Source organism: Hyperoodon ampullatus, assembly GCF_949752795.1.
Source record: "Hyperoodon ampullatus genome assembly, chromosome: 13".
In the NCBI taxonomy this organism is placed as follows: Eukaryota; Metazoa; Chordata; class Mammalia; order Artiodactyla; family Ziphiidae; genus Hyperoodon; species Hyperoodon ampullatus.
Window position 1 is genome coordinate 48,077,809 of NC_136926.1, and position 13,813 is coordinate 48,091,621.

A 13,813-nucleotide genomic window follows, 5' to 3' on the forward strand; every position below is an offset into this window, starting at 1 on the left:
GGACAGAGCAGAAGTTCATGGAGGGTGTGGTGGGAGATAAGATAGACTCCGATGGAGCAGAGCGTGAGGAGCCAGGCTTCAAGGGGCTGTTCTTGTGTACCCAGGGGCACGCAAGGTCTTTGAGGAGGGTAATGACTAGTAGAGGCTGAACTTTTTTTTTTTTTTTTTTTTTTTTTGCGGTACGCGGGCCTCTCACTGTTGTGGCCTCTCCCATTGTGGAGCACAGGCTCCGGATGCGCAGGCTCAGTGGCCATGGCTCACGGGCCCAGCCGCTCCGCGGCATGTGGGATCTTCCCGGACCGGGGCACGAACCCATGTCCCCTGCATCGGCAGGCGGACTCTCAACCACTGCGCCACCAGGGAAGCCCGAGGCTGAACTTCTGAAAGATTACGCAGTGAATATTGGTTTGGTTATAATGAGAGATTTAGATGGTGTTTTACTTTGTTTTTTAAAAAAATCATCCAAATACTATAAAATACAATCCGTAGCTACTATGCATATATAAATGTTCAAACATTACAGCCAATAGATTTATCACACAATTACAATTGGATGACAAAATACATTTTGTATTCGTATTGGGGCCAAGATCAACAGAGTCCAAGCTTTAGCTGATTGAAGTCAGGAGGGTCAGTTACCTTGGGTTCCAGTTGATGTAATGGTTGAGGGCCCAAAGGGGGTTTCAATTCAGCAAAACAGCTCGAGAAAGTGCTTCAGGCTAATCTTTATCACTGAAACAGAACTGGGAGTCTTTACAACTGCTTTATTTTCTTTGCTACAGAACTGGGAGTCTTTACAACTGCTTTATTTTCTTTGCTATTGTTATTTCTCTTGCCTGATAACAGTTTGTTCTTTTGTTCCCTAGGGTCATTACAAGGACCTGTTCAAGGGTAAGCATTGTGGCCGGGCTGAGATCACAAAATGGCTTAGGTCAAAATGGCCTCTCTTATGTCAAGAAAGCCATGCCTGCTTCTCTTTCTCCAGGGAACCCCCTACCCTATCTGCTTACCAAATGGCTCAGGCATGAGCATGAGGGAAAGCAGGAGATCCAGAAAACTGGTATCCTGGTTGATGTGCCCTGGGAGAAGGAGGAACCATTCGCTGTTATGAGCTTGCAGGAGATGGAGTTGCCCTGAGAGGAACAAAGTGAGTTGAGTTCTAGACCTGTTGATTTTGAGAGATGTCCAGTAGAAGCAGGATTTTAAATGTGAATCAGGATAGGAGGTCAGGCTTCCCTGGTGGCGCAGTGGTTGAGAGTCCGCCGGCCGATGCAGGGGACACGGGTTTGTGCCCCGGTCTGGGAAGATCCCACATGCCGCGGCGTGGCTGGGCCCGTGAGCTATGGCCGCTGAACCTGCGCGTCCGGAGCCTGTGCTCTGCAACAGGAGAGGCCACAACAGTGAGAGGCCGGCGTACGGCAAAAAAAAAAAAAAAAAAAAAAAAAAGGGTAGGCGGTCATAGTTTCAATATCATGAGAGCATGCATATTAGATCACCCAGACTAACCTGTAATAGTATTTAATATTTAACATTTATTACACACGTCCTATGTGTTATGCATTAACTTATTTAATTCTCCCAACAAATTATTCAATTGATACTTTTATCCCATTTATATAGAAATGAGAGATTAGCAATAATAGTAAAAGAATTTCTACAACCTCTTCCTCACCCCCATCTACCCACCTGCTTCAGGTACTCAGTCTACTCACCTCACATTCTCGGTCTGCTGTGGATGAAGTTCACCATTTGTGTACCAGATCTCATCCTCACTCACCTACTAAAATGACATCGTTCCAGCAATTGTCCCCTCTCTCTGTCCATCATAAAATTTTCCCTCTCTACTGGCTCATGCTTAAAGTGTTACGATTGCACTATTACTTCTGGTTCAAATAAAACCAAAACCCGAACTCTCTTGATCCCATTCTGCCTCTAGCTCATGTCCCATTTTTGTTCTACTCCTTACACCTCAAAAGAGTTGTCTGTATTCGTTGTCACTAACTTCTCTATTACATTCTTACTTGACTTACTCCAGAATGGCTATTATTGCTTCAAGTCTCCCAAAACTGTATGTAACAAGGTGGCCAAAGATAACATTTTGCTAAATCCAATGATGAGCCCTCAGTTCTCATCCTGTTTGACCTACCTGCAGCGTCTGACTCAATTGATCACCCGCTCCATCTTTTTGTCGCTTGCTTTGGAGGCTGCCATGCTCTCTTGGTTCTTCTGTGGCCCTCTCTGGTCACTCCCTCTTAGTTTCTTTTCTTATTCCTCCTTGTATCCCTGAACTTTTAGTGGGTAGGGCCTCAGGGTCCAGTCCTTGCAGGCTTTCTCTTTTCTACTTTACACCTTAGTGGTCTCATCCAATCTCATGGTGTTAAATACTCTTTGCTGTTAACCCCAAATTTCTGCCTTTAACCTATACCTGCCCTCTAAACTTCCTATTCATAGATCTGTCATCTTCAATTTGATGTCTAAAGGAAAACTCAAGCTTAATTTGTCCAAACTGAATTCCCGCTCTCCCCGTCCCCATCCAAGCTTGGTTGTCCTTCACTTTTTCCACTTTTAGCTAATAGCAACTCTGTTGTGCTAGTTGCTCAGCCCCCAAACCTGGACTCATCCTTGATTACTCCGTTTCTCCCATATCCCATATCCAGTCCAAATTCTTTTGATCCTACCTTCAAAAGATATCTAGGAATCCAACCTCTTGGTACCATCCCCATTGCTACTTTCCTGATCTAAGCTGTCATCAGCTTTCCTGTAGATTTTTGCAATAACCTTACAATCTGCATTTGCTGACCTTTTAGTCTGTTCCCAAGATAGCAGCCAGAATAATTTCCCTAAGACATTTTTGATCTTGTTATTCCGCTGCTCAGAATCATCCAGTGGATGCTTATCACACACAGAGTAGAAGCCAAGTTTTTGGCAAAGTCCTACAAGCCCTCTCCCTACCACCACACACACACACACAGACATCTGACCACTACCCATTTGAATTCCCTATAGATTCTCTCTCCCTCACATACACACTCTAGCCACACTGTCATCTCTGTAGTTCTTTTAACATGTCAGTTATGCCTCCAACTCGGGGTCTTTCATTTGGTGTCCCCTCTGCCTGGAACTTTCTCCTCATAAAAATCCCCAAAGTTTTACTGCCTCACTTCCTTCAGATTATTATTCAAATATCACTTTCTTAGTAAGTCCTTGTGAAACTGCACCTGAGATGGGACTGGAACCCACAATCTTCCAACTGAAACCAAACAACTCATCTCAGGATTTAATGGAGCTCAGGTTCTTTATATCTTGGCACAGAAGGAATTCAGCGAGAAGCAAAGTGATAGGTAAGAAGTAGATTTATTAATATAGGATGCTTGTGAAGGATCCAAGTAGGCAGGCAAGAGGGCTCTGCCCCAAGAATTAAGTGGGCTACATTTTTATAATCAAAGGAAAAGTGGGGAGGGAGAGACCACCTTCCTCCTTTTCCTTTGTAAAGATGTTGCAGGAAAATATGGTGCAAGAGGATGGTTATGTCCCAGGTCTCGGGCGAGTTCCTGGGACGGGCCGCCAATGAGGGTCCTTGGCTTCGCACAGGAAAGAATTCAAGAGCGAGCCATAGTAAAGTGAAAGCAGGTTTATTGAGAGAGACACACATTCCATAGACAGAATGTGGTCCACCTCAGAAGGTGAGAGTGGCCCTGAATTATGGGGTGGTTAGTTTTTATGGGCTGGGTAATTTCATAGGTTAATAAGTGGGAGGATTATTCCAACTATTTTGGGGAAGAGGTGTGGATTTCCAGGAATCCCAGGCCCACTTTCTGGCCTGTTATGGTTGGCCTCGGAGCTGTCATGGCACCTGTGAGTGTGTCGTTTAGCATATGGTAATGTGTTACAATGAGCATATAATGAGGCTCAAGGTCTATTGGAAGTCGAATCTTCTGCCATCTTGGGCCTAATCTGTTCTAACTAGGATTTGTCGTATCCTCAAGGGCTATGTCATTCTTTTAAAGGTTGTACCCTGCCCCCTTCCCTCCTGTCTCACTTCCCTGAAAATCCTATTGAAAATTGCTACCAATACTCCTTATTCCCTTTCCTAATCATGGTGGATTTTAGTTCCCCAACCAGGGATCTTAGTTCCCCAACCAGGGATCGAACCTGCGCCCCCTGCAGTGGAAGCGTGGAGTCTTAACCACTGGACCGCTAGGGAAGTCCCTATGTGTTTATTGAAGGAAGGAAAGAAGGAAGGAATGTAGTGTGGGAGGAGGCCTGGGGCAAGATGAGAATGGAACCCTGGATGTGGTGGAGGAAGAACCTGAGTAGGAACTTTGTCAAGGTGTCACCTGGTTTGGTTCAGTTCAGCAAATATTTGTTGAGTGCCTTTTGTGTGCCAGGTATTTTGCTAGCTGCTGGGGCACATAAAAAGAATAAGTTGTGGTAGGGCAATAAGGAAGGGTAAAGGGGGTTATGCTGAGAAGCCTCTTGGTTTCTCCTTTCTCTGGATGTTATATTCCCAAAGCACCTTGGCCACGTTCTGTTGTAGCCATGCGATGTAAGTAATTAGTTTCCAGTCTGCCATCCCTTTTGGCATTGGAATCTCAGATGACAGGGCTGTGGCTCAAAATCTGGACCCTTGGTGCCGAGCCCAGTACTTAGCACTTGTAGGTGTATAGCATGTGTTTGATGAATAATTAAACTACAAGGAGATTTTAAAATATTTTAGACATCTCAGCTATTTGTCTCAGGCTTTCCTAAGAGTCATTTTCTCTTAGTGGTTTCCATGCAAACTTAACAGAAATTGGATTATTATAATAATTTTATCCTTCAGTTCTCCAAAATTTAACCCTGTTTTGGGGATCACAAATAAATATTAAATAGTGTTTTAGGTCACATTTGGGATTAATAGAGAGTTGATTTGCAGCCCAAATTTTTTATTGGGAAATGCCACTGTTTGTATAACTGATAACTGATCAGGCCACTTTTGTTTATTCATTTTCTTAAAAGGTGTTGTTTTACAGGATCTCTAATCCTGAAACTTCATACCCACCACTCACTAAATTCTGTCCTTCTGGTCTCGGAAAGATGTCATCTAACAAGAGATTTTCTCTCCCCGACCACTCATATAAATAATGCCTCAGTCACTCTTGACCTCCCTGCCTTGAATTGTATGTCTTCAGGGTGCACATCACTCCCTTATGCGGTGCTCTAAGGTCACAGATCTGAGAGTTGTCTTCTCTCCCATGAGAACATAAGCTCCGTGAAGGCAGGACTTCATCTGTTCAGTTCACTGCATTATCCCCCGCACTGAGAATAACACCGGCATAAAATAGGGCAGGAAATCTGTTGATTGGATCGTTATGAGCCATTTAGAGCAATCAGTGGATTTGTTCTTTTAAAAAAATTGATGCATAGGGAATTCCTCGGAAGTCCAGTGCTTAAAACTTGGTGCTTTCACTGCCGTCTGTGGGCCCAGGTTCGATCCCTGGTCGGGGAGCTATGATCCCACAAGCCCCACAGCAAAGCCCCCCCAAAAAAGGGCTTCCCTGGTGGCGCAGCGGTTAAGAATCCACCTGCCAATGCAGGGGCCACGGGTTCGAGCCCTGGCCCGGGAGGACCCGACATGCCGTGGAGCAACTATGCCCGTGCACCGCAACTACTGAGCTTGTGCTCTAGAGCCTGAGAGCCACAACTACTGAGCCCGCGTGCCACAACTACTGAAGCTCGTGCGCCTAGAGCCCTTGCTCCACAACAAGAGAAACCACGGCAATGAGAAGCTTGTGCACCGCAACGAAGAGTAGCCCCCGCTCTCTGCAACTAGAGACAGCCCGTGTGCAGCAACGAAGACCCAACACAGCCAAAAATAAAAAAAATTTTTAAAAACATAATTGGCATGGCATGTGATATTTTGTAAGATTAAGGTGTACAATGTGTTGATCTGATACATTTATATGTTGTAATGTGATTAGCTAACACCTCTATTATGTTACATATTATTTCTTTTTTTGTGGTGGTGGGAGTAATTATGATCCAGTCTCTTAGCAAGTTTGATATTTCTCTCTCTTTTCTTTTCTTTGGCCATACCGCGTAGCATGCGGGATCCCCTACCAGGAATCAAACCTGAGCCCCCTGCATTGGGAGGGTGGAGTCTTACCCACTGGACCACCAGGGAAGTCCCAAGTTTGATGTTTCTAATACAGTTTTGTTGTCTACAATCTCTATATTGTGTATTAGATCTCTAGGACTTATTTATCTACTGGTTGCAAGAAGCACATTTTCTTTTTAGAAAGATTCCAGAAACTGATAAAGGTGGGTCATGAGAGCTGATACTAGGACTGCATGGTCCACAGCACCTGCCTCCACCTTTTCTGTGCAGATGGAGAGATGGCTCCTCCACGGCTCCTCTGCCCCTTCCCTTCCAGCTCTTGCCAGGCCTTCCCCCGTTACTCTTTTCTACCCCATCTTTCCTGGTTCTGGCTTTGCTGCCAACATGCCCAAGTCTCTTCCTGTCTCTCTTTATTAGAACCTGTTAGAACCTCCCTTAAGTTACCATCCTACCTTTCTCCTTTTTCTCACCACCCCAACGTGAGGATTCTCAAACCTGAGGATCATGTTGACAATGTCCATCTCTTGCTCATCTATTCCTCCCTTAGGCTTGTATTCCTAAACATTTCTGGAAACTTCTTTTTATGCAACTACATCCTAAATGGTCTCTCTTAATCTTCTTGAATCTATCCTCTAAGCAGCAGAGTAATCTACCTAAATGAAAACCCAGTCATGACAATTTCCTGCTTGAAAACTTCCTTGACTTTCCATTGGCTTTAGGATCAAGTTCAAGCTTGCTTAGCATGGCATCCCAGGGCCGATGTGGCTGGTTACTGCCGGCTCTTCCCCACTCAGCTCTCACCATTCTTGATGGGCATTTGGCTTTCCATCCGGACCCTCTGTTTTATCCCTGCTTGCACCATATTCCTTTCTTTGTTGTGATTTCTTTGGTCTGGCTGCCTTCTGTCTAAAATGTCCCAGGTTCAGGAATTCCCTGGTGGTCCAGTCGTTGCGATTTGGTGCTTTCATTGCCGAGGGCCAGGGTTCCATCCTGGGTTGGGGAACTAAGATAGCGCAGGCCCCAGCAGCGTGGCCAAAAAAAAAAAAAAAAAAAGTCCCTGCTTCTTCCCCACCCCCATCCAGCTAATTCCAGCTGATGCTTTCTTAGACCTTAATTTTTAAAAAAACAACCATGTAACTAGTTGTCTTAACATCATTAATTGATAACCCACCATTTGTCTACTGTTTTTAAATATCAGCTCTAGCATATAGCAGATACTTATATTTGGGTCTGGTTTGGGGCTTTATATTATTTTATTGATCAGTCCATTCCTGTGTTGTTACTGGTTTTATTGTTATAAATTTCCAATGACTTTTAGTATCTACTAACAGGGAAGACAAGTTTCTCCACTTTCTTGCTACATAAACACTCTCACCCGCCCCTTCTCTAAATTCTTTTCAAAATTTTCTTGACTATTTTCAGATGTTTGTTTTTCTAGGTGAGCTCTGGAATGATTTTTTTCAAGTTTATCCCTCTTCAAAAGAAAGAATTTGGATTGAAATTGTATAATTATAAAGAATTTTAGAAAGTATTACTTTGTTACTATAAGGTCAGAAGGAAGAAAGTAGAGGAACCAGCGATTGTTCAACTGTAATTTTCATGGTCCCTGCTCACCATTAGTTTATTCTATGCTTTGGTTTTTGGTATGGTACAATTGTTGATAAAATGACTTATTGTCAGGAAAAATTGTCCAAGACTAGGAAATTGGCTAAAGAGATTATCGGGCTATCTTTCACTGGAGTGCTTTGTACTGCCAAGGGAACACTGTCTTCCTACTGACCAGGGCAAAACTAAAGTTGCAGAACAATGTTAGTCATGCAAATGATCTTTGGCAACACAAATGCAAATGATCTAGTCCAGTAGAGGTACAATTGACTTTTGACCTATAGAAAGATAACCTCAATATGACATTTCATTTTCCTATATAATGTTAATCAGTTTTGCAACTATTAGTACATTTATTTCAGCATTCCTGATTGCCTAAATATGACTGTCCTTTAAATTCTTCTTGAAACTGGTTCTTATGTCTCATTGATTTTTTAAATTAATTAAATAAAAGCTTTGACAGGTGTACACTTGATATTTGCATGAGAGTGATAATTCTACCTTTTCAAAAACTATACTTTACCAGTATTGTGCCTTATCAGACTATGTGGGAAATGTGATTAAAGCAAAATTCCTTTGCCTACAATCTATACAAGTAATATATGCATATAAAGTAATTCAACTGTACAGAGCCAGCAGGCTTAGAGCTCTTTAACCCTGGAAAGATCATCATCCCCAATACCTTACTTTCAAATAAAAATGATAGTAATGTTAAAGAAAACTTTCAGACAATTTAGTCATGAGCAGATGTCAAAGTTTTATGACATTCTTTTAGGCAAGGGAAAGGCCTTACGGAGGCTAATTTAAAGATTTAGTCTCAGTAGGGATTTTTTTAATATATAAAAATGTTGACAAATATCTTTTTTATTGAAGTATAATTGACCTACAAGACTATGTTAGTTCCAGGTATACAATATAGTGATTCAATATTTCTATATATGACAAAATGATCACCATAACAAGATAGTTACCATCTGTCACTATACAAAGTTATTACAGTATTATTGACTATATTCCCCACACTGTACATTTCATCTCCTCCCCTCTGACAAACACCTGATTATTCTCAGTATCTTTTTTTTTTTTTTGCGGTATGCAGGCCTCTCACCGTTGTGGCCTCTACCGTTGCGGAGCACAGGCTCCGGATGCACAGGCTCAGCGGCCATGGCTCACGAGCCTAGCCGCTTCATGGCATGTGGGATCTTCCCAGACCGGGGCACGAACCTGTGTCCCCTGCATCGGCAGGAGGACTCTCAACCACTGTGCCACCAGGGAAGCCCTATTCTCAGTATCTTTGAGTCTGTTGCTGTTTTATGTTTGCTCATTTGTTTTGTTTTTTAGATTTCACATATAAGTGAAATCATAACAGTATTTGTCTTTATCTGTATGTTCACTCTGTATGTAAGTATTTTCACTTAGAATAATACTCTCTAGGTCCATCCATGTTGTTGCTGAGTAATATTTTTTATGGCCGAGTAATATTCTTTTGGCTGAGTAATATTCCATTTTTTACGGCAGAGTAATATTCCATTGTAAATATAGAAACCACATCTTCTTTATCCATTCCTCTACTGATGGACACTTAGGCTGCTTCCATATCTTGGCTATTGTAGACTATGCTGCAGTGAACATACGGGGTGTTTTTGAATTAGTGTTTTTGTTTTCTTCAGAAAAATACCCAAGAGTGTAATTGCTGATCATGTGGTAGTTCTATTTTTAGTTTTTTGAGGAAGCTCTCTACTGTTTTCCATAGTGGTTGCACCAATTTACATTTCCACCAATAGTGTACACGGGTTCCTTTTTCTCCCCATCCTTGCCAACACTTGTTATTTCTTGTCTTTTTGACAGTTGCCATTCTGAAAAGTGTGAGGTGATATCTCATTGTGGTTTTGATTTGTGTTTCCCTGATGATTAGTGATGTTGAACACCTTTTCATGTGCGTGTTGGCCATCAGTAGGTCTTCTGCCCATTTTTCATTCAGGTTGTTTGTTTTGATGTTGAGTTGTATAAGTTCTTTGTATATTTTGGATATTAACCTCTTATCAGATATATTATTTGCAAATATATTCTCCCATTCATTAGACTGCCTTTTCACTTCATTGATAATTCCTTTTGCTGTGCAAAGCTTTTTAGTTCGATGTAGTCCTATTTGTTTATTTTTGCTTTTGTTTCCCTCGTCTAAGGAGACATATCCAAAAAAATATTGGTAAGACCAATGTCAAAGAGTGTACTGCCTATGTTTCTTTCTAGGAGTTTTATAGCTTTAGGTCTTACATGTAAGTCTTTAATCCATTTTGAGCTTATTTTTGTATATGGTGTGAGGAAGTAGTCCAGTTTGATTCTTTTGCAGGTAGTTGTCCAGTTTTCCCAACACCATTTATTGAAGAGTCTGTCTTTTCCCCATTGTATATTCTTGCCTCCTTTATCATAGATTAATTGACAATATATGTGTGGATTCATTTCTGGGCTCTCTATTCTGTTCCATTGATCTATATGTCTGTTTGTGTGCCAGTACCATACTGTTTTGATTACTGTAGCTTTGTAGTATAGTTTGAAATCAGGGATATAGTACCTTCAGCTTTGTTCTTTCTCAAGTTTGCTTTGGCTATTTGGGAACTTTTGTGTTTTCATATAAATTTCAGAATTATTTGTCCTAGTTCTGTGAAGAATGCCATTGGTATTTTGACAGGGATTGCTTTGAATCTGTATATTGCCTTGGTTAGTATGGCCACTTTTACAATATTAATTCTTCCAATTTGTGGTATGATATATCTTTGCATTTGTTTGTGTCATCTTCAGTTTCTTTTATCACCATCTTACAGTCTTCCAAGAACAGATCTTTTACCACCTTGGTTAGATTTATTCCTAAGTATTTTATTCTTTCTGATGCAATTATAAATGAGATTGTTTTTTAAATTTCTCTTTCTGATAGTTCATTATTAGTGCATAGAAACACAACAGATTTCAGAATATTAATTTTATATCCTGCAACTTTACTGAATTCATTTATTTGTTCTAGTGATTTTTTGGTGGCATCTTTAGGATTTTCTATATATAGTATGATGTCATCTGCAAACAGTGACAATTTTACTTCTTTCCAATTTAGATTTATTTTATTTATTTTTCTTGTCTGATTTTCATGGCTGTGACTTCCAATACTATGTTGAATAAAAGTGGTGAGAGTGGGCATCCTTGTCTTGTTCTTGATCTAAGAGGAAAAGCGTTTAGCATTTCACCATTGATTATGATGTTAGCTGTCGGCTTGCCATATATGGCCTTTATTATATTGAGAAATGTTTCCTTTATACCCACTTTGTTAAGAATATTTTTTTATCATAAATGGATGTTGAATTTTGTCAAAATCTTTTTCTGCATCTATTGAGATGGTCATATGATTTTTGTTCTTCAGTTTGTTAATGTGGTGTATCACATTGATTGATTTTCAGATTTGACCATGATGTATGATCCAATGTGTTGTTGCATTTGGTTTTGGTATATTGAGGATTTTTGCATCATGTTCATCAGTGATATTGACCTTTAATTTTCCTTTTTTGTGATGTCTTTCATTTTGATATCAGGGTCATTGCTGACCTTGTAGAATAAGTTCAGAAGCTTTCATTCCTCTTCAAGTTTTTGGAATAATTTGAGAAGGTTATATGTTAACTCTTCTGTAAATATTTGGTAGAATTCACCCTTGAAGCCATCTGGTCCTGGACTTTTGTTTCTTGGGAGTTTTTTAAATTACTAATTTGATTTCATTAATGGCATTTTGTTTCATATTTTCTATTTCTTCCCGTTTCTGTCTTAGGAGATTGTACATTTCTAGGAATTTATTCATTTCTTCTAGGTTGTCTATTTTATTGGTGTATAATTGCTGGTAGTAATCTCTTATGATCCTTTGTATTTCTGTGCTGTCAGTTGTAACCTCTCTTTCATTTCTGATTTCATTTATTTGGGTCTTCTTTCTTACTTTTCTTTTTTTTCTAGTTTCTATTTCATTTGTTTCCATTCTGATCTTTATTATTTCTTTCCTTCTAATAACTTTAGGTTTTGTTTGTTCTTCTTTTCCTAGTTCCTTTGGGTGTAAGGTTAAATAGTCTATTCGAGATTTTTCTTGTTTCCTGAGGTAGGATTGTATTGCTATAAACTTCCTCTTAGAACTGCTTTTGCTGTGTCCCATAGATTTTGGTTCATTGTCTTTTCATTTTCATTTGTCTCCACATATCTTTTAAAAAAATTTTTTTAATTATTATTTTAAAAATTTATTTTTGGCTGCACTGGGTCTTTGCTGCAGCATACGGGCTTTCACTAGTTGCAGAGAGCAGGGTCTACTCTTCATTGCAGTGCATGGGCTTCTCATTGCGGTGGCTTCTCTTGTTGGGGAGCACGGGCTCAGTAGTTGTGGCTCGTGGGCTCTAGGGCACAGGCTCAGTAGTTGTGGTGCATGGGCTTAGTTGCTCTGCGGCATGTGGGATCTTCACGGACCAGACATTGAACCCGTGTCCCTTGCATTGGGAGGCAGATTCTTAACCACTGTGCCACCAGGGAAGTCCCAGGGTCCAGGTACTTTTTAATTTCCTCTTTGATTTTTCCAGTGACTCATTAGTTGTTTAGTATCATATTGTTTAGCCTCCACATGTTTGTGTATTTTGCAGTTTGTTTCTTGTTAATTTCTAGCCTCATACTGTTGTGGTCAGGAAAGATACTTGATATGATTTCAATCCTCTTAAACTATTTTTTTTGGACCAAATTATTTAATTAGGTTCTTTGTAAGAAGTTTAGAGCACTACTTTGTGAGGATAAATTCTGTTTGTAAGAGCAAACACAGAGCGGAGGTAGCCCTGGAGTTGAGGAACAGCTTTGATTCTTCACAGAATTTGTGAGTCCACAGCTTTCTGATCAACATTCCGCTGCTCTGTAATCTCGTATTTCTCTCTCTGTCGAAGAACTCACCTTCCTCATGCCTGGGCTTACGCAGTTTCCTCTTCTTGAAGTAAGCATCAGTGAGATGTTCTGGGATTTTCACACCACTGATATCAATTTTGGTGGAAGTGGCAATGACAAATTTCTAGGGTGTTCTCCGCAGAGGAACTTGATTGAGAGACAGAGGCCCAGTCACAAGTAGCAAGCCACTGCTCAGCTGCTTCAGGAAATGACCCTCTTGCCTCTGTGGTGCCCAGTGAGGATAATCAGAATGGTCCCAGGAGTGATGCTAGCTCGCAGTTTTCTCACATGCTTACTGAAGGTTTTTTTTGCAATGACTCAACAGCTTTCGAGGCACATCCTCAGTAGGATAATACCCAGGCATTTTGTGAAGTTTAACCACCTGGGTTAACCACCATTCTTGTCACCACCTACTGGTTTTGTGACAGTAGCAAGGACCTTCACCTTCTTTTTCTTTTCAACCTTGGATTTGGCTGCTGAATACTTCCTCTTGTACAAGGCCTTTCTGGAATACATAGCCGATTGGGAATATTTGCCAATTCCTCTGACCAGGACAGGGTTTCGGCTGCAGTGGGGCTTCCCTTCTTAACCTGCTTCACCTTTTTAACCTTGCCACCAGCATCAGCCTTCTTGGCTTCAGGTTTTTTCTCCTTAGTATCTGGTTTCTCAGCCTTTTCACCCACCATCTTGCAAGAGGGGAGAAAGGCTCTTAAATTATTGAGACTTGTTTTGTGGCCTAGTATGTGATCTATCCTGGAGATTGTTCCATGTGCAATTGAAAAGAATGTGTATTCTGCTTGGGTGGGATGTTAGCTAGACTTTCTTCTGCCCAGACCTGTGAACCTCTAAGGGAGGGCACCTGGTCTTCTGTGAGTTGGAATTCTACTGTGTCATTTTTCTTGGCTTTTCCTCTCTCCACCAGAAATGCTGTGTCTGGTTTTCCCAGAGACCTCCAGATAAGCCCACCTTTGTTGCTGAGTGAATGTTAAGACTGGAACGCAGAAGGTGAAGTGCCAGGGGCAGAAGGGTCAAGCTGAAAGCGAGGGCTGAGGGAGGGTGATGAGATGATGGAGAAGCTGGTGAGAGGAAGGGGAAAAGGTTGCCATGGTTGGGAATCTTCCCAGGGCATAAACTCTGAACCTCATGGGAGTCAAGAGGACAAGTTAC

General features: G+C 41.1%; 1 pseudogene across 1 annotated transcript; it reads right to left on the bottom strand.

Annotated features, from left to right (window-relative positions):
* Positions 1 to 12,480: 12,480 nt before the first annotated feature.
* Positions 12,481 to 13,332, bottom strand: LOC307062211 (large ribosomal subunit protein eL6-like; annotated as a pseudogene). The gene has a single exon. The product of its transcript is annotated as a large ribosomal subunit protein eL6-like (transcript).
* Between the last annotated feature and the right edge of the window lie 481 nt (positions 13,333 to 13,813).